Consider the following 24,754-nt stretch of genomic DNA (forward strand, 5'->3'; position numbering starts at 1 on the left):
TCAAATATGGTTGGTGATTTCCCCAGCATAAAGTTATGTGATAACCTATGGTTTTGAATTAATATTGATTTAAAAAATGCAAATATGTAATATGTAAACCCAAATTCAGCCTGTCCATTTTACCAGAGTTTTTGGGGTCGGACTGTGTAAGAGGGGGTGTTAGATCAGAGGTGCTAGCTCCATAGAAATAATGATAAGGCTAAGACATATTCAAGAAACTAATCAAAATTACCTTACAGCCACTATGTGCATTGATGGAACTAACTGCTAGGCTTGTCATAAGCATCTGATTTCTAAGGAATTGGTTTTCCTAATTGTACAAACATTGCGAACATTATCTCATCATCAATTTCCCACATCAGGAGGTTTAAATGTCCACATCCATCGTTGAACAGAATAATTCATTAATAGGATCTGCTTGTCATATACCTTTTCAATATGTTTGATAAAGGTCTGAACTAGTTTTCAATGATGCACAGGAATGAACATATAATAGCCGTGACCTATGCTACTGTGAGCCAGACCATAGAGATAAGTCTGTTTTCCATCTTTGTTGATCATTTGAGTGATTTGATACTTCATTCCATAAAGGCGCAGGCCTAGAGGAAATATACAAGGTGGAGAAGAAAAGGCAAAAACTGAAAAACTGATTTCCAGAAATGGCTGCCAGATATATGAGTGTCATCTGAACTTTAGCAGAGAGACAAAGTCCCCAATTGTGTCAGACAAGGATCACGTCTCAAGCGAGGGAGAAGAAACAGCTGGGGATTCCCATAGACATGGCACCTTGTGAGGGTATATGTCCAGCGTAAATCTAACCCATGATGAGGGGCCCATCCATGAATGCAGAAACTACAGAATCAGTAATGTTTGCCATCTAATGTGCTGGATCCTAGTGAGAAGTGGAAAATGAGAAGCAAAACTGGAAAAAGTCCAGAGTGAGCATGGAAGCTGAGCTTGCAGACTTGAAAACACTACTGGGAAGTGAAGAGAGCCAAGAAAGAGAAACCAGGACCACAAACCCAAAATGTAAAGCTGACAAGAGCAGGCAGAGCAGATGAGCCAAAGCACCTTTTAATCCAATGTGTCATTCAAATTCTGCATTGTCCAGCGGTGAGACCAATAGCCCTAGTGAAACAAGAACATATTTTAACTTTTAAATACTTAACTGTGTGGAAATGAACTCCAATACCAACAGTGGTACAAGAAAAGATTTGAATAGTTAACACAAAATTGCAGGAAACTCTCTAGTAATTTCTCCAGAGAAACAAGAAGACATGTAAGAAAACTGTTGATGCTAAACTATGGGAAATTAAATACCAATGTCCATAAGAAAACAAGAATGTTGTTATTGAAATGCTGAATTGTTGTAACCTGGCATTGGTTCCCATAGTGAAGCATTCGGACATTGAATGCCGCTGTATTATGGAAGATTGAGACCTGATGCCTATGGCAAAACCAAAAAGCACTTGAGAACTGAAACTTTGAAATAGAGGCAAACTGGATGTCAGTACCCCTAATAAAACTGGAATGTATTTGGAGCCATGTTTGTCGAGTTCCCATGTTGGACAAAATAAATGGATACTACTGGGTTAGACATTAAGGATCAAGACCCAACAGGATCCAAATGTTCTTTATTGTCAGAAGGTGAAGTTGAATCATACAAAGAAGTGAGAGAACTGCAATTACTTGTTTGGTGTGGTGACTCAAGGATGAAAGGAAAAAAAATATTCTGATTCAACTATGGTGCACATTTTACAAAAAGTGATAATGGCATGACAGGAAAGCCAATTTTCTTTGAAAGATGTACCTGCCTCCTGCAAATTATAATTTCCAGGCGGCATCTACAATGGATTCCTATGCAATCCGCCTACTTTTAGCAGTTGCTTATTTCAGGTCAATTAAATCGAAATCAATCTGTTTTATGTCTGCATACACTATCAAACAACGTGTAGTTCCTTCTCCCGTTTCCATGGTGGCCATTGTTTTTGTTGAATTTTTTTGTATTTTTTCATTTTCCCTTCCCCCGCAGCCATTTTTTTTAACATTTTGTTTTCTGTTCCGAAACACCATAGCGTTTCGGAAAAGAAAAAAAAATGATTTTAGTACCCCAGTCTTATGGGCCGGGTTACTAAAAGGCCTGTAACTATGGGCCCTGCGGCGTTACCTGAAGTGATAATCCGCCCCCCCCCATTGCTCATATATGGTTGGTGATTTCCCCAGCATAAAGTTATGTGACCACTAATTGCTGACTCAGTTGCATGATCCTTACAGAACGTAAAGGCTACTTGTATTACCAGGAGACTGTCCGAACAAAGTTTATCAAATGCAATTCGCTGAAAGCCTGGATGAAGAGAGATGAGGAAGCCATTGTGAGTGCCTATATCATCAACCAAGTGGAAGATCACTAGCAGCTATGGCAGCCAATCAGTGGAGGAGATCCACACTTGCATGACAGGTCATGAAAGAACTGAAACAAGGCATAGTACCCTATGGCAAGACATCCAAAATGTATTTTCTGATCATCGTTGGAGGGTCAACATCATCCAACAGTGAACAAGAACCCCCTAGTGGGCAAAAGTCCACAGTGACCATTTAGACTCCTAGAGCCACAAGCAATGACCGAACAACATGTAGTGGAACAATGCTATAACTAGTGTTTATCAAAACATTGTCCAGTGAGTGGCTCTCTCCTATCACCCTAGCAAGGTTAATACCATTTCAGAACTTGATGCCTACGAAGGGCTCCAGATACAATTTTGAAACTGTTATACTTTACTACCTATTTTTGCAGTTGGAAGGGTTGTTTGGGGTGCAGAAAAGTTATTCATATTCCCAATATGAAAGTGTTTTTTTAACTCTGAAACAGTATCTTTTGTAATGCATGCTTCTTTGCTGTGTTTTGTACTGTAAAGGCCCTCTTTATGCCAGACAGTAATAATAGAAAAGGTCTTCCAGTGGTGCTGGGGTGCTGGAACCACTGATCCAAATATATCCGTCGAGCTGCGTGGATGGAGGTATGAGGCACACTCCAAAGCATGAGTTGTTTCCTGTATTTTGTTGGGAGTATGTGTATTCATTATTTTTCCATGGAGGTATTTTCTGGTTTTTAAGGAGCAAAATGGCTTTGCCCACAACATACCTGTAGATCTGGCTTTACCCTACGCTGAGGATCAATGAGTTCGTGGAACACCTCTGCAATTTGAATGTTCCATAAAACAAGTCTTGACTATGGGTTACTGGCAAGGGCTCCTTAACTCTAAGGATACAGTAAAATTTAACTCATCAACCATAAAAGATCGTTCCAGTTCAGGGGGTTACCTTTTGGACATCCAATTTCCAATGCTTTATGGACTACCTCTTATTTCCTCATGCCATTATGCAACAGCCTATTGAGGCAATGTTGTGATCCACTGTTAATCATGGATGGAACATGTAGATCATCTAAGTTGTCTCAAGCCTGTGGGATGTCATAGCACAGCTAATTCTGTCAAGTGTCCCTGGTGACAAAAAGATTAAATGCCTTATATATCCTGTAGGAAATTGGTTATAGAACTCTATACGATGAAATGCCTTATATGTCATGTAGGAAACTGGTTATAGAACTCTAAGGTAGTGTGTTCCAGTCGATCCAGGCTCTAAAGCTGTCAGAGAAAAATAAACATTTACACTCCATTTTAGGTTTGGATAGGATTTAAAAGATGCTTTAGACCTCTAATTTCTCTGCTATCTCGTCTTCCCACTGGCATGCTCACCAACAGCTAACTCAACCCTCTGAAATGGAGGAAAGTGGCAGTGGTGATCTTCCAGGACTTAATAAACGACTCTATTAATCCAATACTGTAACCAATTATTCATCTTAAAGATTGGTTTCTCTAAAGGAGGTTTGGCAGTGGTTCTTTCTGAATTATAGGACGGGGAGGTGAAATCCATATTATTTCTTATTAGAAAGTTGTTCTTGAGAGAGGTCTGTTATGCCATTATCGGGCAGCAGCTTCTTTCTATCAAATGTGCAATATTGGCCCTAAGGCACAATCAGGTAGGTCTTCAAAGCCTTACGGAAGGCTAAATGATTCGAGCATGAGTTTAAGACAGGAGGCAGACTGTTCCAGAGCTGGGCAGCTGTGATAAAAAAGTCCTGCCCTCCCAACCGAGAACGGCGGAAGGGGGGCACGCATTGCAAGCCAGCCGAGCCACACCGCAACATACGGTTTCGAACATAACGTTCAAATTTTATGCGTAGGTACTCAGCACCCTGATTGTACAGAGCCTGTTAAACGATGCAGAGGGACTTGAACTCGATACGTTGTGCCACAGGGAGCCAGTGGAGAGAACGCAGCACGGGGGATATATGAGACCTGTAAGGGGTACCTGTTGCCACCCTAGCGGCTAGATTTTGGAGGCACTGTAATCTGGTAACTAGCCCCTTCGGTTGTGCCAGATACAGGGAATTGCAGTAATCCAGCCTACTAAGGATCATAGCTGCTACCACCGGTGGACGCATTGTGTCGGGAATCAAATGGAGCACTTTCCTTAAGATCTTAAGATGGAAGTGCCCCTGCTGGCACACCGAGGACACTTGGGCTGTCAAAGAAAGGTCAGCCGACATAGTCACCCTGAGATTATTTACCTTCAAGGAACGAACCGGAAGAGGACCCAAGGATAGAGGCCAGAAACAAGAATCATACTCAGCATACGACTGGAGAGATGTGCAGCCTGAGACTGTTTTCCACCTTGTTGGTCAAATGACCTAGAAAGTGGTCTTAGATAGGAGTCAAAATCTTGAGGCCTGCATTGGAGGAGTATTGGACATAGGCTGTGCATCCCTTAACTTTGCTAGCCTGGGAGTGAGGTTTGGCAGAACGCTAATTTCCCAATCCAGCTCCCTGCGAGGTGAGTGTCAACGGAACCTTAGCAGTTTTCTGAAGTCCTGGGGCATATCTGACACAGAACGTATGCCAAGTGAGGTGTGGGGGATCACTGACACTATCCAGAGTCAGAAGACCCAGCAAGATGGTAAGGCCACCCTAAGGGGGACCCTTCATTAAAGGCTCAGCAAAAAAATCAGAATCCACAGAATGTATTTGTTCTGTTACGGGAGCTTGATCCTGAGGAGAAGAGAAAAGCAGGAGGCACAACAAGGAAAAGTCCAGAGAGAGTGCAGACGATTAATTGGTTACCTACAAATGCTTCCAGGGAGAAGGAGAGGGAGTAGAACGTAGGAGGAATAAGATACATGTACCACAAACACAAGAACTAAAGATTACTAGTGTGGCTGGAGATGACTGGCTGAAGCACCTTGGCAAATAACTGTAATGGAAAAAACAATGGGACACTAATTGGTGGGATAAAAGGTTGCGATGTCTATCAGGAATCACTGAATGAAATATATACATTGGCCATAGTGCAAACAACAAAGGGACAGTATATGGTGGAAAGTAAGTCACAGGTCCTAATTTAAGCACAAACACTTTCTATTATGGCAATAATATCCGATCCGGTGAGCCGATTGGATGGTAACGGCCCAAGGCAAGAGTTAAAGCAGGCCCGATGCAATTGGATCGGCTCCAATTGCTATTGGCACCATGGGTGGCCAATCCAGTAACCTGGGGGTGCTGACAGCAATGTTTTTGTATGAATGAATGGGACACCTTGTGGGATCCTGTTAATTCATACAAAATATGTTTGCAAGATGGCAGCCACGGAACTGGAAGAGGGGCTCCAAGCAGAGCCCCTCTTCCATATCCATGGTGGCCAGCAGGAACAGGAGCGGCGGCTGCTGCCCTGGTGGCAGGTTGCCACTGCTGTAGCTGAAAAAGAGGTAAGTGGGGGTGGGAAGGACTGGGAATTTAACATTTACGCAAGGGAGGGTGGGGGAAGATGACAGGGTGGGGAAGCAGCCATCAGGTTACTCAGAACTCAGGCTTGGATCGGTAGATTCATCCAGCAATCCGAGCAACTTGATCAGATTAGTTGCTCCCCCACCACGGTGCTAATGCCTGATAGCAAAGTTGAATCATAAAAAGAAAAGAAAGACTGCTAATTACTTGTTGAATGTGACAACTTGACTTGAACGGAAAACTATATACTGAGCGCCCTGATCCAACCACATGTGTTCTTTGTCTAATGACTTACTAAGTCTTACACCTCTGTTTGTGTCACTGACCTGGTCACATAACTCTTTAATGAACAGATTAACACAAATATAAAAACTGATAGCGGAGAAACGTTACTACTCTCTGCTAAGTGGTGGCAGGGAGATTCGGCATTTTGTATAGGGCATCTTTAGAAATTATATTTAGTGTCTAACTTTAATAGTATAATGGGTGCATTTGTTCTTGTTTCAGATAATCAATGGTGAAGTTGATAGTCTATCTCAAAAACAGAACGAAATTGCATATTTTTATTTGTATTAAATGAATTATAAGTGTCATTCTTTTACATCAGACTCATTCAGCATTTAAAGTATTCATGATTTAGAACATTATAATGGGCAATGTTATTTGCAATAGACATGTTTTAACAAATGTATACTTCTTTTCTGTTCTTGTTCCACTCAATAATACAAGCTCAAACAATATCAAACTGCATAATTACCATGTGGCAATTTGCTGCATGAATGAAGGGGTGTGACGGTATAGTTAATCAAGCTATGTTTCTGCAGCTGGCTTAATTATTTGCGTAATGATTAATGTCTGACACTGAAATATTATTGCTGCCGAATCAAAACAATTCTGCAATGAACAGGTGTTCAGCAGCACTACAATACTTTCATGATTAGGTTTAGCAATCGTTGTTTATTAGGCTCCACCTGTGAAGCCCAACAGTGGCCGCATTAGCAGTTCTGTTCAGGGCAAAGCCAGAAAAAAATATCTTTTATTCTGGCGATTAAATTACATTAATGATGTTAAATTAAACCATTTTTGGAATTACATGTTCAAGGTTGTTTTTAAATATGCCTCTTTGTAAGGTGCACACAATGTCTATGCCATCCATAATTTCTTATCCCCTGGTCCATTGCAGCTGCGCAACATTTAAGCAGAATTGTGTCAGCTTAGCACGATAATAACATACTATAATTGTAATGATGGCAACCCCTAGTGAAATGGTGTACTAGTGTTATTTGCAGTCTCTACAGTGTGTTTATGTCACCTCCAGGGTGGATTCTCGTCAGATGGATGGACAAACATTGCAGCAGTGAATTCGAAAAAAATAACGAGAAGCATCATTTTTCGACCCCTCTCTAACGAATTTGAATGCCAACAATAGAGATTAAGGGCCCGATTCATGGATTATTTGCCCGGTTTAAAGTGAATTTGCACCGCTGAAAAATTACTTTTCACTGCTGACACAAACCCTGATGCATGGAACCGTGCAAAGTGTAGTTTTGCTGTGCAAAGATTGGGCAAAGTCATTCTGTACTGCAAAAATTACTATGCGCTGACTTTGCCCGGACTTTGCACTGCAAAAATGCACTTTGCATGGTTCCATGAATCAGGGTTTGTCTAGGCACTGCAAAGTCACTTTTTAGCAGTGCAAATTCACTTTGAACCGGGCAAAAATTCCATGAATCGGGTCCTAAGGCCCAATAAGAAAATCAAAAAATGTGTTCCCTGTATCTTTTGACCCCGCGTATGGATCTTGCCCATATTTTGCCAGGAACTGATCGTGGTGAATCTGAAGAAGCGCCACATATACAGGAAGAATGCATGCATGCATGGGTTCAACAGTTAAAAGAAATGTAATCAAAATAAAATGTTTTCCCTTTCTTAGAACAGGGATCTCCAAAATGTGTTTTCTGAACACAACCGTTCCATTCATTCAATTTTTCTCATTCTTGCCACAAGCGTAAAGTTTACCTTCCCGCTGTTCATAGTGCAACTATTTCTAAAAACGCATGAGCCAAACATTAGATATACATAAAATACACAAATCTATCTGGTTCTTTAACATGCGCCATGTAGATATGTACAAAATAGATATACATATGAAACCTCTAACACAGTAGATTTCCCTTCACAGTGAACCGTTTACTATGAAATACTATTCAAGTTGTAACTGCTACGGCGCGAACGGAGGATAGCACAGGGGCAACGCGCTCTAGGAAGCAAGGCCAGGTAGAGCAACAGAGGTTTGAAGCCCGGATGTGTTTATTAAAAAAAAAAAACATTAGGCGTGTCATAAAAAAACAATTAAATAAATACGAGGAATGAATCACGAGTAAAAATGTCTGAGATATGCACAAGACACCTTCAACCAGGCTGAGAAAGTGGCTGTTTCTGTCTCCAATCATTTTGAGATGTTATCCACCATCGAAGAGATTGACTGATGGGATGATCCCCCATCTCTACCCATTGTTCTCTTGGAAACAGAGGTGGGTTCTGACACATGCTCTTTTTTATCCTGGAGTATAGCTGAGGCTAGGGCCACATTTTTAAACCTGCTCATTCTGTCTTTCTTGCAAGGAATTGAGGTGATCCTGTTGAGGAAACTTGTCCAGTGGAGCCCCCTTTTTTGGATGGCTATGTGTCGTATGCTGTCCCCACTAATGAGAAAAATAGGGCAAGATGCTCTGCGGGGCTGGTCATATTGATAAAGGCCTCGACTGATTGTAAAAGTTGTGATATCTGATACCAGTATGGATATTTTACAAATTATCACATTTGTTTTATGTCATGGTGAAACAATGGTGATTTCAAATTTCTAGAACATCCCGTACAAAGCAGACTTCAGCAGATTAGCCTCCTTTAAGAGTTTTATGATGGATCAGGTTTTACTCAAACTGAAATCTGATGCTATTTTCTTATTGGGTGGGGACTTCAATGCGAAAATGGCCTCCCGGGAGACATGTTCGAGATAGAGGACGATTTAATCCTGGGAATTGCACAACCTCAGATATAAGATACCAGGGTTTGTGCAAAGGGTTTGCAACTCTTTTTGGGTTTCTGGAATGGGATTGTGTACACTTAATGGACGAGTTGCACCCAACGTCCCTGGCCTCCCCACAATCAGGAACAATTCAAGCTCTTCCACAATTGACTATTTTTGCCTCTTGATCAGACATTGGGATTGGCTCAAGGGGTTCCAAGTTATGGGAGACTCATATATAGACCACTATCCCATTAAAAGCCTGTTCACTGCCCATGGGGGTATGACGAAAGATCATTTACATCTAGTTGCCATCAACCTGGCCTGTGCTAGAAGATTGAAATGGGCTAAAATTAAAGAAACTAATTTACATCATGTGGTGTTGAAAGAGCTGCACCCTCTAATTTTGTACACCCTAGAAAGTTGTTTAGCTGCTTGGGATGTTGTTTCCAATTATTTATTTTTAGATCACCACAGCTTTTATCATTTGCTTTTAGTGTAGATTTAAAGATAAAAAAGTCCTCTAGAAAAAGCTGCTTCGATGAAGCCGGTAGGGAGGACCAGCTTTTACTTCTTGAAGCTCTTAAATCCCCTCTGAGGCCCAAAGGGCAAATTATTAAGGCTAGAGCTTTCTATCCTGCAACTCTGGATGGGCGAAACATTGAGCTCAAAGACGCATCTTGGGTTGATTTATTGGAGGCAGTCTCCTTGAATAACTCCAGGACATTCTGAGATTTTGTAGCGGAAGGATTTACTTACAAGATAATGCGAAGGGCAAAGGAAGTGTGTGTTAATGCTAAGGTGTGCATTAGCTGTTTCTCTTCTTTGTATCAGGGTACGTCAGAGGTCTTTGAATAGTGTGTTTCCTAACAGGTTGATTTTTACTTTGAAGGAGGTTGTTTTTTTCCATTACAACACAGGGTAACAATTGTGAACCAGATCCTGATGCCATTCCGGCTGACATTTATAAAGAACATATTGATCTCCGGGCACCATTCCTAACAATCTCTTTCAATGCTATTCTGGAGTCTGGCCAGTTTCCTCTTTCATGGAAGCATGGAATTATCGTCCCTATTTTTAAAAAGGGGGACCATGCCAGCCTGTCATCGTACAGGCCTATTTCTTTGCTGGGCACCTCCTTTAAAAATGTTGGCAGAGTTCTTCTGGATCGTCTTAAGGCCTGGATGATTGACAACTCCATTCTGTCAGATATTCAGCTGGGGTTCAGACTGGTTGTGGGTACTGCTGACCAGGCCCTGAATTTGGATTTCAGTGTCAAGCATTCAGTCTTCATTTAGGGTGAGTACATCTCCCTGACTTTCATGGTCCTGAGCACAGCCGTTGATAAAGTGAATAGGATAAACTGTGGGATGTGGTCGGGTCCATTAACTGTTCTTAGGAGATCTTGTTTGCGTTAAAGGACATTCATAGAGAGAATCAGGCCTGTGTTCAATATGAGCCAGGTGGTCAGTGTACAGATTTTTTTATGTGAACCAGGGGTTTCTCCAGAGCTTTGTACTGGCCCGGTCCTTTTTATGTTGTATATAAATGTACTACACAAGGCCCTGGTGAACTCCCTGGTGGATAACCCGAGGGTGGTGGGTAGGGGATTTCCAATGTTGACCTATACCGATGACACAGTACTTATGGCTCACATGCTTAATGCATTGGAAAAAAATGATCCAGGTTTATATAGAATTCATGAATAGCCTGGACCTTTAGATTAATACTTCCAAGTCTACTCTGATGGCCTGTCCAAGTGTTAGAAAGGTGGCTGAGATGCACCCAATGCCATTTAATGGAACTGCAAACCCAAGGGTTGAGGAATTTGATTGTCTGGGGGTCTGCTTTTCTTCTATAGTAACAGGCTCTGCCCATATCCAGAAACAGAAGATTAGGATGAGCCAATCCCTTGGGGGGCGGGCATGATTTATGGCTATGTGTCAATGGCAAACATTAGCTATGATCATGAAGGTATACGAGGGTCAGAGCAACGTTGCCACAGTTTATCGTGCACCACTGTGGGGATAGACAAACCTCTCAGAACTGCACATTTAGAAAAATCTATTTTTCAAAAGGATTTTGGGTCTTCTGTATTCAGCACCAAATTTTGAAGTTCATAATGAACTTGGGGCAGGCTATTTAGACAATGCCTGGAGTCTTACTCCGATGTTGCACTGGCTTCGTATATGGTGCAATACTAAGATGGTTTTACCTGATTTTCTAATTAGACCTTTGTTGGCTAGGGCTGATAGGTGCAACATTCCCTGGTTACTTTTAATAATAAACAATTTATTCTATTACAGGCAGCAGCACTTTTCTTTCTATGTACTTTGAAACCTGTCACACAAAAAATGCATATAAGATCCTTTTTAGTGATAGTGTGAGAGATATGTGCAAGTTTTTAGAACTTCAGGTCAATGCCAATAGATCCTCATCTGCTATCTGCCAACCAGACATCTTACAGCCTTATCTAGCTTGGAGTCATACAAAATCTGATAGGTGTTTTATCACTAGAGTTAGATTTAATTGCTTGATGCTGGAGGCAAATACGGGCAGTTGGCATGGTCTTCCAGACACTTCGGGCTGCTCCTTGTGGGGGTACCCCACAGACGATATTTTGCATTTGGAGATGTTTTGCCCCATCTACCAACATGTTAGACAAGCTACTATCCATCCGGTTCTCAGGATTTTTAACTTTACTCAATGTCGAGCAGCTTTATTCTACCTCCGTCTGGCTGATGCACCATATGTAACATGGGCTCTCTTAAGGTTTTTAAAGAAAGCAGCAATTGGTGATTAATTCTGAAATAAATGACTTCTTTAGCTGTGATTTTAATTTTTTTCTTACCTGATTGCAACTTTATTTTTATCAGTTTTTGGCTAACATTTGGAACACATTTTTGTAAAATATGCTTCCTGAATTTTCTTTTTTAATGTGCGTGTATGTTTAATGGGTGTTATCTGAATAAACATAATGATGATGATCTATAAATATATCACATAGTCACTTCACAATGTACACTTTACTATATAAAGTGCAACTCCAAACATAATTACTTTGAGGAATCACTTTGGTAAATATGTATGGAGTAACAAGCATTGGCAAATCCAATAGTTTGGGTGTTTGTAGTTGTTAATTGACAAATAAATGGTAATAGCTTCAGTTACTATGATACAATCACTCATCGTTAAGTCAACCACATTGCCTCCACAGCAGCCTATGCCACCAAACTAATCAATGCTTGCAATCCGTCCCACTCTCCTGACAATTACCTCACCATTGCTCGGGCCATTATTGGCTTGCAACTAGACTGCTGCAATGCTCTATTATGTGGCGAACACTGCCCTCTGCGCTGCCCTCAACCATGGCAAACTCTGACGCCAGACGAAGAGTCCACTGGCTCCCCTTCAGAGAAAGCATCAAATTCAAAGTCCTCTCTGTCACCCACCACTGCCTCTCAAACACAGCACCATCCTGCCTGTCTTAGAGGCTTTCCAAGCACTGTGTCTCTAAAGCATTATTTTCCCAGTACAGCCACTGCCTCGTTATGCCCAGATGTAGTCGCAAAGAAGCCAGTGGCTGAAGCTTCCCCATCACTGCTTCCAGGATGTGGAACTCGCTGCCTCTCTCCCTTCAATCTGAAACCTCTTACTACGCCTTTAGGAAGCACCTCAAGACATCTCTTAGGAAGGCACACACAGCCTTATTGACATTACGCCTTGCTTTCTCCATTTGTGGACCACATGAGAAAGAATGAAGCCACATTTGTCTCTGCGCAATCCGTGAAAAAATTACTTTGGAGTTTGGAAACATGTCCATGATCTTCTGAAGTCCTTCTTTCATTGCAAATTGCAAAGAAATTCCAGACACGTGTCCTAAACTGTTCCCTCCACAATGAATTACAATTATGTCTGGATGTTCCTCTATCTTCAAAGTTGCACAGAGAGGTAGCAAGTCCAACCACTTCATTCCATGCACTCCATGCCAGTGCACTTCCACATGTGGGAATCCAAGATCTATAGATACTCCACAGCTTTCTGCATGCACCTTCAACCAATGTACCCACGAGTCTCCCAAAATCCACACAATCTGTTTTTTGAAACAATCAGCCATAGCCATCTGTTCTTCTCTCAGCAAAAAGAATATCTGAGAAAATCTCTCCTAGCACAACACACTCACTAAACTTTACTGAACAATCCCTTGCTACATTCAATCTCATTTGCATGCCTCCCCACCCCAAATTCCCCGGATGTAATACGCGGTGTCCGCGAACATATCGTAACATGAACAGCCCTTCTACTATTTCCACTTCACTCTCTGTACCATTCCCTCATTGGATGTAGCTAAGAAATCACATGACCATCCACCAATCAAATCCAAGACCTCTACATGTAACTGCATCATCATAGATCAGCACTGCAAATGTATGGTGAATCTCTCGGAGTACAAGTCTCATACCATTGGCAAGCACGATCTACGAGAAATACTATACAAGTCTCCAAGATTTCTACTTTCAGCTTTGTCCATATCCATATGCATGAACACAAACTACAGGTATGCATATTTTCTATACAGTACATGAACACATTTTCTAACCGACTTTTACCTTGTATAATCTGTAAAATGAATATACAATCATTTTTTCATTGTCCTAAAATGAACAGTGACTTACAAACCTTTATACCATTTAATTTCTTCATACAGACACACACACACACGCAAATAATGTTAAACCAACATTTTTGAAATAAAATATATAGACTACATATAATCAAACAAAAGTACATGCACACTCTATGATCAAATCTCAAACAATAATATTTGTACAAACACATAATTGGTTTTAATTTTTTCAATTTATATAATTACTTACATTTATATAGGGCGAGCAGGCTATGACATTGACTCACTATTACGTGGAAAAGCAGGCTATGACATTGACTCACTATTACGTGGAAAAGCTTAGTTACAGGAATAGTGGTACACAGTGGTACATTATGAATTTCACAAGCCACAGTAAAGATATTTTCTTTCCTACAGTTAGTCATAAGATAGTTTTAATGGTTTTGAGGAAGGCGCTGAGCATTTCAATTTAAAGAATCTATGTCTTTATTAAAAACAGTGCTATATACAAAAAAAATGACTAATTTCTTTCTTTTACAACTGCAGTGAAGACCATTCTCCGGAAAGGAAGCAGCCGAATTTGAAGTACAAAGAACAACTAAGAAGTAAACTGCTCATTTTAGAAAAAAAGTAAGTAAAATGTTACCATAATATTTGAATTATTACTCAAACACACTGTAAGGTTAATTCATGCTATTTCTGTGCCTAAAAATAGAGATTCTGCACCATTCTGACCAAAAATCCCCCCGTCTTAAACAGTGATTTACTGGCAGAATGGCCCACAACTTCCTATTTTTCGACACACAAATTATCCTACTCAGCCGCTAGAATTTAGATGTTGTAGAACAAACAACTGTTTTAATTGTATAGCTTTAGATATACTATTTATACTTCTCCAAACCACTGGCTTACTTTTTTCTGTCATCTGAACTCCAGTTTAGTAACACATTAATTCAAGAATACCCATCCCTAGTAGTTGTACTTCCCAAAGCACAATCACACACCATTACATACATCTTTATCATCCTACTCAAACACTCATGCACACAACACACACGCATTCCAGAACACCCCAACCCATACCTTCTGTATTTTTTTCAACAGACGGTAAAGAATGCCTACCAAAAAGCAACTCTGAAGAAAGGAACACAGAAGTAGAGCAAATGAAAAGAAAACTCTCCAACATAAACATATATCAATAGCAGAATTTGTAAAAAAAAAGTTGAAACACAACAGCTAATACAGTCATGTAGTGAAACAGAAGAAGTTTCTAGTACAAAAACTTTGCCTCCTCTATCAAAAAGTAAAACAAACCAAAACACAATAAACAGAAAATTAACTATCACTACATATAAAACTTCTTCTATAAATCTTGATGTAGTACAAAGTAAGCATACCAAAAGTATTTTAGCCAAAATGTTCCATCACAAAGTCCTTCAAAATCTTATGAAAACAGGAGAGAAACCAGGTTCAACACTTCAAACCTATCGTAGAAAAGTAATCTTAGAAGCGTTGATAGACAGTGCAATTCTTCTCAAAAGAACGTTATTTATTTTAGTGGTAAACAGAATAAAACCACTAACAAAACTAATAACTAAATTACAAAAAAGACTTCTCAATAAATGAAATGTCAACAGAAATAACTTCTTAAATATCTGTGGAGGTGAATGGAGTCACACTACAAGCACAGAACCATACTTTAATGAAGAAGCGTACAAACAAAAGCAAACAAATACAATTGCCATACATAGCAGTGGTCGAGGTTATGAAAAAGTTAATAATACCATGGAGGAAAAAGAAGTACTCCTTACAGAAATATGCCCTGAAAACGTAGATTTACCCCTCCATTCAACTGAATAAGAACATCTAGTGTACAAATGGCCATGCACGTCAATGTGTAACATTCCCAAAAAAATGTTCAAGTCTTTACACCAATTCCTCAATCAATATGTGAAAAGCAAAGACAAAATCAAAATTAAACTACTGCAAAATATGGATACTTGTCCAGTACGCAAGTACACAGGACTACAAGGAAATTCATTTGCCTGCATTACAGGACCTACTTGCAAAACAACCTTCCATGATATTAAAAGGATATCAACACATCATGCACGTATATGAAATCTAGTTTATAATCTGTACTATGCTAAAAGTCCTGCTTTAGCACTAGCCAATTTAAATAACATTCTTCTACATGGTACAGCAAAAGACTTACTAAACAAAATCGACTATATCCAGACAAAATATTTTGGAAGTGAAACCCACTTACAAGATGAATTAGCTGTAAACCAACTTCGTAACAATTCTGCACATGGCAACCTTTCACTACACACATACAAAAATATTAAAATTTGAAAGTACTTCAGCTGTTGCCGCAGAACTTTTTATAAAAGTAACACAAAAACTGTAGACCTATCATACAAAATAGAAGACAATGAATAATCTAAATGGTTTTAATTAGCTCTCTACCTTATAGCAGAAAACAAATACGAAATAACTGACCCCATAATACTTTGCACTACAAAACTTGACAACAACCAAACTCCTTCACGTGCTATCACAAATAACTTGGAATTATATCCACTACCAAAACCCCTTCAACACTTAATTTATATGAGAGCATCATAATTCAAACAGTGCACCCATTTCAAGCAATAATACGCCTTCAACCAAAAACTGCAAAATTACCTTCCTCTGAATTAGTGAAAGGTATTCGTGGAAAAGTAGTGTATTTACCATTAGATCTAAAAGAAAATGTGCACACTCTAAGAGTGCAACGTCCAATGCAACAATCTTTAATTATCTTGGTAAATGGAGTACCTACAAAAGACAAAAAAATGTGGCAACAACTGGTAGATTTACATAAAGTTATAGAAGCCCTGCAATATCTTAAAGAGAATAATGAATATTACAAAGAAATTAATATTGAAGAAAACTTGAAAGATACAACTGAAATAATTCAAGAGACACAAGAAGCTGGTCAATTTGAGCTCCTAGATCCTGCTACAATATCAAACACTTTAGACCATTATACAATTCATCCATTGCACTCTAATGACATCATAGAAGATGCACTGGAAACGTACCAAATGCGTCAAACAAAAGGATCACCAATCAGCATATGGGAAAAAAGTATAGAAGCACATGCTTTTCCCCTACTCTTTATGACTGGCAAAGGAGGAAGATACGATGACAGAAATATTCAAATATCAGCATCAGAATATCGCTCATTACGAATGTATTCTGAAGATCCCAGATTTCGACAAAATGTGGAACACATATTCCACCTAATCTTTGAAAGTGAACTAGTGAACTAGCAACTTTAAAATCAGGATCACACTTTCAAAATATGATAGCTATCAAATTATTACAAAAAGTCCAACAAAAAGATGAGGTTTTACAAGCATGTACGTTGTATGATCAGAAACCTTGGCCCACCGACTTGGTTTGTTACATTAAGTTGTGCAGAATATGCATGGGAAGATTTACATGCTTTCCTACGCATATCAAACGAAAACAAACATAGATATACTAACACCTGGAGAACTTTGTTCTCAGGATCCTGTTAATGTTTCAAGATATTTTCAACATCGCTTCATTGCTATGCTACATTTTATTTGTAATAAAACTGTTCCTCCCTTTGGAGAAGTGTAACACTTCTTTTGGAGAAAAGAATACCAAGCCAGAGGAGCACCACATGTCCACATGCTTTTATGGATTAAAGATGCTCCTAATTTTGGTTAAGAGAGTGATCCCACTGTTTTACAGTTTATTGAAAAATATGTCACTTGTGAAATTCCATCAGAATCCACAAATAGTGATCTTCATGCAAATATTTTACAATTGCAAAGACACAAATGTGGCTAATATTGTCGTCGCAAATACAAAAACAAAGGGAAATACTACACCAAATACCGATTTGGTTTCCCTAGACCAGTTACAAATACAGGTCAAGTGAACAACCTCATGTCTTCAGTTAGACAGAGTGTTAAAGGTAAGTCACCTAAAAATACATATTGCATAAAAAGAAAAGAAGAAGAAAAATATATCAATGATTACAATGCAATCATTGACCACTTATGGAATGCAAACATAGATGTACAGTACATTGCAGACAATTCTACTGCAGTTGCACGATATGTCACAGCATACATAACCAAATCAGAAAAGACAGAGCTCCAAGACCTCTGGAATGAACTGTCATCAGATAAAACAGTGTCTCAGAAATTATGCAGCTTGGGCATAAAAATGCTGTCCCATAGAGAATGTGGATCCTATGAAGCAGCTGATCGATTAACTGGTACTGCATTGTATGGTAAATCTGCAAATATAGTATGGCTAAGTCTTGGTCCAGCTAAATCTAGAAAAAGCGTTCTAAAATCATACGAAGATAAAGAAACAATAGCCAAACATGATCCCAACAGCCAAGACATTTTAAAAAACAATTTATTGGACACATACTACCCAAACAGGAGTACCACTTTGGAAACCATGTGTCTATACCACATAGCCCAAAACTACACATACAAAAATAATATAAAACCTGATGAACAAAACCGTAAATACAAAGTGACAAACTGTGAAGGCAGCTTAGTAAAACTCACCAAAAAAAATTTAATTAATCATATCAAATTGTCATTAAAGACTCCTCAACATAAAGAAGTATAAAGAAGTATATTACATGTCCCTGCTACAACTCTTTAAACCATGGAGAAAAGAAGAACTATGACCCATATGAAGACGCTTTCAAAGCAAATGAAAGCAGTATTACTGATGTAAACTTTGCACAGTACAAAACGATGTTGCACAATGAACAGCAACATGAAGAAGAACTCCAGGCCCAACTAGATAAGGACACTCCTGACAGTAGTCAACCTTCTGTCACAGGAAGCCAAGAACCACTGGGAAACCCACTAATAACAAATGAGGCAGAATTAGCTATGATAGAAGTAGAAAACACCATGTGTCAGTATGAAGATAAAGAAGACTTAACTATACTACAATCAAAGCTAAACAATGAGCAACGTAGCATTTTTCAAGAAGTAACAAAAGAAATTGCACATGGTGTACAAGATGAAAACAAAGAATGCACCTGTCAAAATTACAAACCTATACTATTGTAGGTCAGTGGTGAAGCTGGTTCTGGCAAAACATTCCTAATCAAAATCATCAGTAAGTTCCTTAAAAAATTGACAAACAACAAACTGTCAGCTGTTGTCACTGCCCCCCCAGGTTTAGCTGCCTACAACATAGGTAGTATCACTGTACACCGATTACTACTCCTGCCAGTAGAACACCAAACAAATTAGATCATTACAAACTTTCTGCAGAAGCTGCAATGGAACTACGCAGAGTATTGAAACAAATGAACATGCTACTAATAGATGAAGTGAGCATGGTGTCCAACCTAATGTTGGCTTTGATTCACCTCAGATTACAAGAAGTACTCAAAACAAACTATGAAAAGCTCTTTGCAGGAAAACACATTATTGTTTTCGGAGATCTTCTTCAATTGACACCAGTAAAAGGTGACCCTATTTTTAAAACATTAGGACACAAACTCTGCCGTAAAACTGTTGGCAGCATAGGAAATGTAAACCTTTGGGAACATTTCCAATACAGAGAATTAACAGAAAACATGCGCCAATCTGCAGATCTCACTTATGCCAACATCTTAAAACGTATCAGAGTTGGTATACTTTCTAAAGAAGCAGAAGCAATATTGAAAACCCGGCATATTCATGCACTTTATGGTGATAATGCATGCGCTACAGATGTTATGGAACAATTAGACCACAAAAATGTCAATTGTATGGTCTTAATGCCAACTCTTGCAAACTGTTCCAAATTCAATGAAATCATGTTAAGTAAAGAAATGCAACCAATAATGGAAATTAGCGCCACAGACAAACTAGATGTACATGGAATGACAATACCCATGTGTGACCAAGCCACAACAAGACTAAATAGTTTAGAAAAATCAATCTCAAACACAGCAGGCTTGGAAAAGATATTAAAATTATCCTTAAATTGCAGAGTAATGCTGAAACATAACCTTGACGTGGACCAAGGACTAGTTAATGGAGCACTGGGTACAGTTGTTGGCTTTCAAACATACTCACGTGACAACAAAATTCAGTTTGTCAATATTCTCTTTGACAAACTTTCAGAAGTAAAAAGAATAGGACGCTCAACAGCTCGATTCCTTCTCTTCAAAGACATGTATGTACACAGAGAACAATTTTCTCTACATCTTGCATACGCAGTCACCATTCATAAATCACAAGGTCTTACCCTAGACAAAGCAATGATAGACATTGGTAACACAGTCTTTAAAGAAGGCATGAGCTATGTAGCATTATCACGCTTACGTACACTTGACGGTCTATTTCTAATCAACTTTGATGCAAGTAAAATAAACGCTGATATTCCTTGCATTTTAGAATACAATAGACTTTGTTCACTATACACTCCCCATCTAAACACATATTCTGTTCCACAAAAAGTAAAACATTATAAAAGAAAAATAAATCAAACAGAAAAGCAACAGGATGTCACTGCAAATCCTCCAAAGAGAGTAAAAGAAAGTGATACTTCATCAAGTGTCACAAGCAAAAAAGAATCAATTAGGGAAAGTAAACCAGGTACTGCTTCAAAGAAGGAAGACAAACTCCAAAAAAAGCAGTCAGATACAGAACTACCTGGTCCATTTAAACTCTCAAATATAGTTGGTGTAAGTTGCTACGCAAATGTAGCAATGAATATTCTATTTCAATTACCACCATATGTTGAGAACATTTACTTACACAGTACAGACCCATTGTGTTTGCAAATGTTAGTACTTCACAGAAACGCAGCAAACAATCCTGACAACACGTATAGTGTTTATGGAATAAGACAACAATCAGACTACTGTGCTGGAATGGTGAAATTCACTATAAACTCACAGGAAGATCCACAAGAATTTCTAATGTACTTACTATTAGTACTGGAAAACAAAAACATACCTATAAATGAAATCTTCCAGATTTCATACATGTGGAAACATACATGCACTCTCTGCAACAATGTGACACAAGAACAAATCCCCAATGAACGCTTTGTGTATATATCAATACCTAATTATGAATCCGTTCCATTTCAGCAACTTATACAAAATGCAAACCATGGTAGATTATGTTCGACCTGCAATTCAGATAATCGCTCCACGTTAGTAATACAAACACATAGTAAATACGTAATACTAATGCTTCTACGTTACAATGCAGATGGTGCCAAAAACAACTGCAAGCTGACTGGATTCACACATGGTCAAATATCACTTGGTAGGAAAACCTTCACAACAATAGGTATAATCTACCACGCAGGAGCCACAACCAATTCAGGGCACTACACAGCATACATAAAAAAGAAATGTGGATGGTTTGAATGTGATTATAGTACCATTACTCTAAAGCAGAGATTACCAGCAAATCTTACAAACGCTTATTTAATGTTCTTAAAACCAAAATTTGATAACTAAACTGTACTTAAACCTTAAGTACACTTGTAGTAAAAAAATATAAACTGTCACAATATTCCAAAATCTATCTAACTGCCCAAAGATGCTACAACAACTAATCAGATAAATTAATACCACTCAAATAGAGAAGAAAACAGACAGTTAGAATATGCCAATTGGTATCTAACTATTCCAAAATTTAGAAATATCCAAACAGATAAATCAATACCACGAAATTATATAAAAAAAATAAACAGTTAGAATACGCCTACTGGTATCTAACTGCTCCAAAATTTTACAATATCCAAACAAATACCTAATATCTTACTGCTCCCAAAACCTGGAACAATCCAATGTATAAAGCATTAGCCAGAAACAACAAGTAAACACTGAAAACAAACAAACAAATAAACTGTAGCATAACACAAAAAGGTTTTTTTTTTTTAAATCCAACATGGATTTTTTTTCTCCCACAGACCCAATGATTTTAGCAACAAACACAGAAACTGAGCAAATTGCACAGTACTCTGGTTTGTCATCTACTAAATATGAGGTTAAAAAAAAGAAGAAAATGTTGATTGTACAATGTAGTAAGTCTTCATAAAATACTAATACTAACATGCTATTTTCTTTTATCACAGAAATGAACAAGAAAAACATGGACTCCCGTTACTAAACCAAATAGTAAGTATAACATGATAAATACAACCATCACAGCATATCACACCCATACTGGCGTATAACAATGTTCCTTGTAAATTAGTTTTTGACCCAAAGTTATAAGCCACTATGAGTGTGATATGCTGCGGTGCTTGTGGCCAGAGCATAGACTCTTGGGTGCATGGCATATGAGTGTGATATGCTGCGGTGGTTGTGGCTAGGGCATAGAGTCTTGGGTGCATGGCCAAATGGCCATGCACCCAACATTCTATACCCTGGCCACAACCACCGCAGCATATCACACCCATAGATTCAAGCATTGCAACCATTTTAATGTCCGCGGACACAAGGAAGTTCCTAGAACACATTCAACTTGCCAGAGGACGATACGGACAGCGTCCACAGGACACCCCCATTTTCTTTATGGACGAACATTTCAGGACACCGCGACTGTTCTTAGAACACTTTCAGCTTGACAAGGAACAATACAGACAACGTCTTCAGGACACCCCCTGCGAACATTCCAGGACCCCACGAGTCTTCTTAGAACACTTTCAACTTGACACCAAATCCATTCTGCTTATTTACAAACATTTCAGAACAGCCGTGTTCTCCACAGACAAATCGAACACAACGAAAGCGTCTAGCACATAAAAAAAAACAACATTCCACCTATCTCATACTCCCCCACCCTCCCCAAACACTCTTACACACCAACACACTCCACTAATCCGCAAATGCAAGATGTCGGGCGCCACCAAAAATCTGACGCGCTCCACACCCCACGCCGTCCAATCATCACGGACATCATGCAAGCCGCTCTGCCAATCAGGGCACTGTTCGCAGAGCAAACCGGGAAGTCCGTCCGCAAAGCAAACGGAGATATCACTAATTTTTTTGCCTTACATTTTGGTCATTTAAAAAAAAAACTACTGGACGGATTTACACCAAATTTGCAAAAGCACGGTTTCGGGACCAAGCCCCAGCTCCTGCCGCAAATTTAGTGTAAATCCGTCCAGCGGTTTGGGCTGTGGGCGTGCACAAAGTTTTTTCCCATTATGTCTATGGGAAAAAACAAACGTTTTGGGACCCCACCTATAACTTTGCCCCCCCTGGACCAAACCTCTCCAAACGCAAAAAAAATCAGAGTGGGCCATATACATTTTTTGCAAAGTTTGGTGAGGATTCGTCCAGAGGGAGCAAAGCCACCCAAAAAATGCTCTTCCTGGAAACACCAACTTAACCATAACTACATGGACGCTACCGCGTCCTATATATATAGGGGGGATGTCGTGGAAGTACCTCAAAGAAATGTACCCATGCTTGATTTTGGGACAATTTTCACCAAATGATGATTATTTACCTACAGTGGTGAACTTTAAACGAATGAAAGTACAGGACACGTTATTATGGGATATAAAAATACAAGGGAGAAGGGGTTTGGAGGAAGAAAAGGAGGATGACCAGTACAAAGGGGTTGTGTTCGATACAATGTCCAATGTACACCACTCACAGTTTAATAATGTATTGTATAGTTACATGAATTCAGTGGGGAAACAGAGGTTTAGCAGGAGTTGTTATGTCTGCTCCCTCATCCCTCAGGCATCGGAAGTACCCAAAATGCTAGTATCTAAGGAGATATCGCCCTTGGAGGATCAGTGTCTAGTGCACATAACGCTATGTCAGGTTCGCAGTATATTCCAGGTACACAAAGTACACGTTTTACTAATGGATAAGGATGAAGACAAGTGCGCAAAGGATGAAAGTGCCCTGCAATGCAAGCCCTGGCCTATGTTGAAACTGGATGGAGTGTTGTTCATATCAAACAGATGGGAGAAGGCAGTGGTGAGCTTTGCGGCAGGGGTTTGGCAGGGTTTGGAGAAGAAGTCCTATGGAACATTAACAAGAACTGTTTCTAGATATGGTCCGCCCACATGTCCAAACTAACATGGATTGAAGCACGTGAAAGACAGGTAAAAGTGCAATCAGGGGGTGATTATCAGTTTTGCTTTCGAGGGCATGTAACTATTCCAGTAGGCGCTAACACTAAGTGCAATAAGACATTGGGCCTCATTACGAGTATGTAGGTAGCCATGCCGCTTTTAGCGGCATGGCTACCCCCATACCGGGTACCGGGTCTGGGTTCCCAGAATAGGGAAATACCGGGCCATTCCGACCTTGGAGGGCCTGGTATTTCCCCATTCCAGTAACTGGGACCCGGTACATCCCCATTCCCATTTGAGCCCCCATAGCGCTCAATGGGAATGGGGAGGATGCTAACAACGGGCCCGTTAATGATAGGCCCATTGCTAGCATCCTCGTCTGCTAGCGGGTCCCGCTAAGGACGCCTGGTTTTACCAGATGTCTTTAGCGGGTACCACCAGCAGACCTCATAATGTGGCAGTAGAGTGATAACGGGGCCGACAGCTCTACCAGCGCTGTTATCCCTCTACCGCATTCCTCGTAATAAGGCCCATTGTTAATTCCAGATATCGCAAAAGGAACATTGGCCTTAATGGACAGGTACTGGGTATGCGGCCAACAAGCATAACTGCATCTTCCACCCTTCTGGCTAGGCACCTATGCATTGACACCCCTGCACTCAGCTATCTTGGTGGTGTCAGAACTACACTTGACAATGGCATCCGAATGAGAGGTGCTGCAATTTGTTTTAATTCTCATCCAACCCACCTCCAAGTGAAGAAGAACAAGCGAGTATTGAAGCTGAGAAGGAAGCGGTTGAGCTACTTGTGGGAAGAATCATCCAAACTACTTGTAGCATTTCCAGATATATATTGATTGTATACTAAAATAGAAGTGTTCTTCACGTCCCTCATGACTCGAGGAATTCCGGCAGGTGCAAATGCAAAGTGGCTGTAGATTGTTCATTGGGGGTGATCCAGTTGGTAAATGACACTGAACAAGGTCCTAATGCAATCAAAGGTGAGCTAAGAGCGATCTGGTTGATAGCCCTCCAAAACAGATATGTTTTGGACATCCTGATGGTGATGGAAGGGGGCGTGTGCAAGAAGTTCGGGTTGTCATGTTGCACATACACCCCCCCCAAATGACAAAGATAAAGTGTCTGTGACACACAT

Source organism: Ambystoma mexicanum, chromosome 5p, assembly GCF_040938575.1.
Source record: "Ambystoma mexicanum isolate Mex_15411 chromosome 5p, UKY_AmexF1_1, whole genome shotgun sequence".
Taxonomy (NCBI): Eukaryota; Metazoa; Chordata; class Amphibia; order Caudata; family Ambystomatidae; genus Ambystoma; species Ambystoma mexicanum.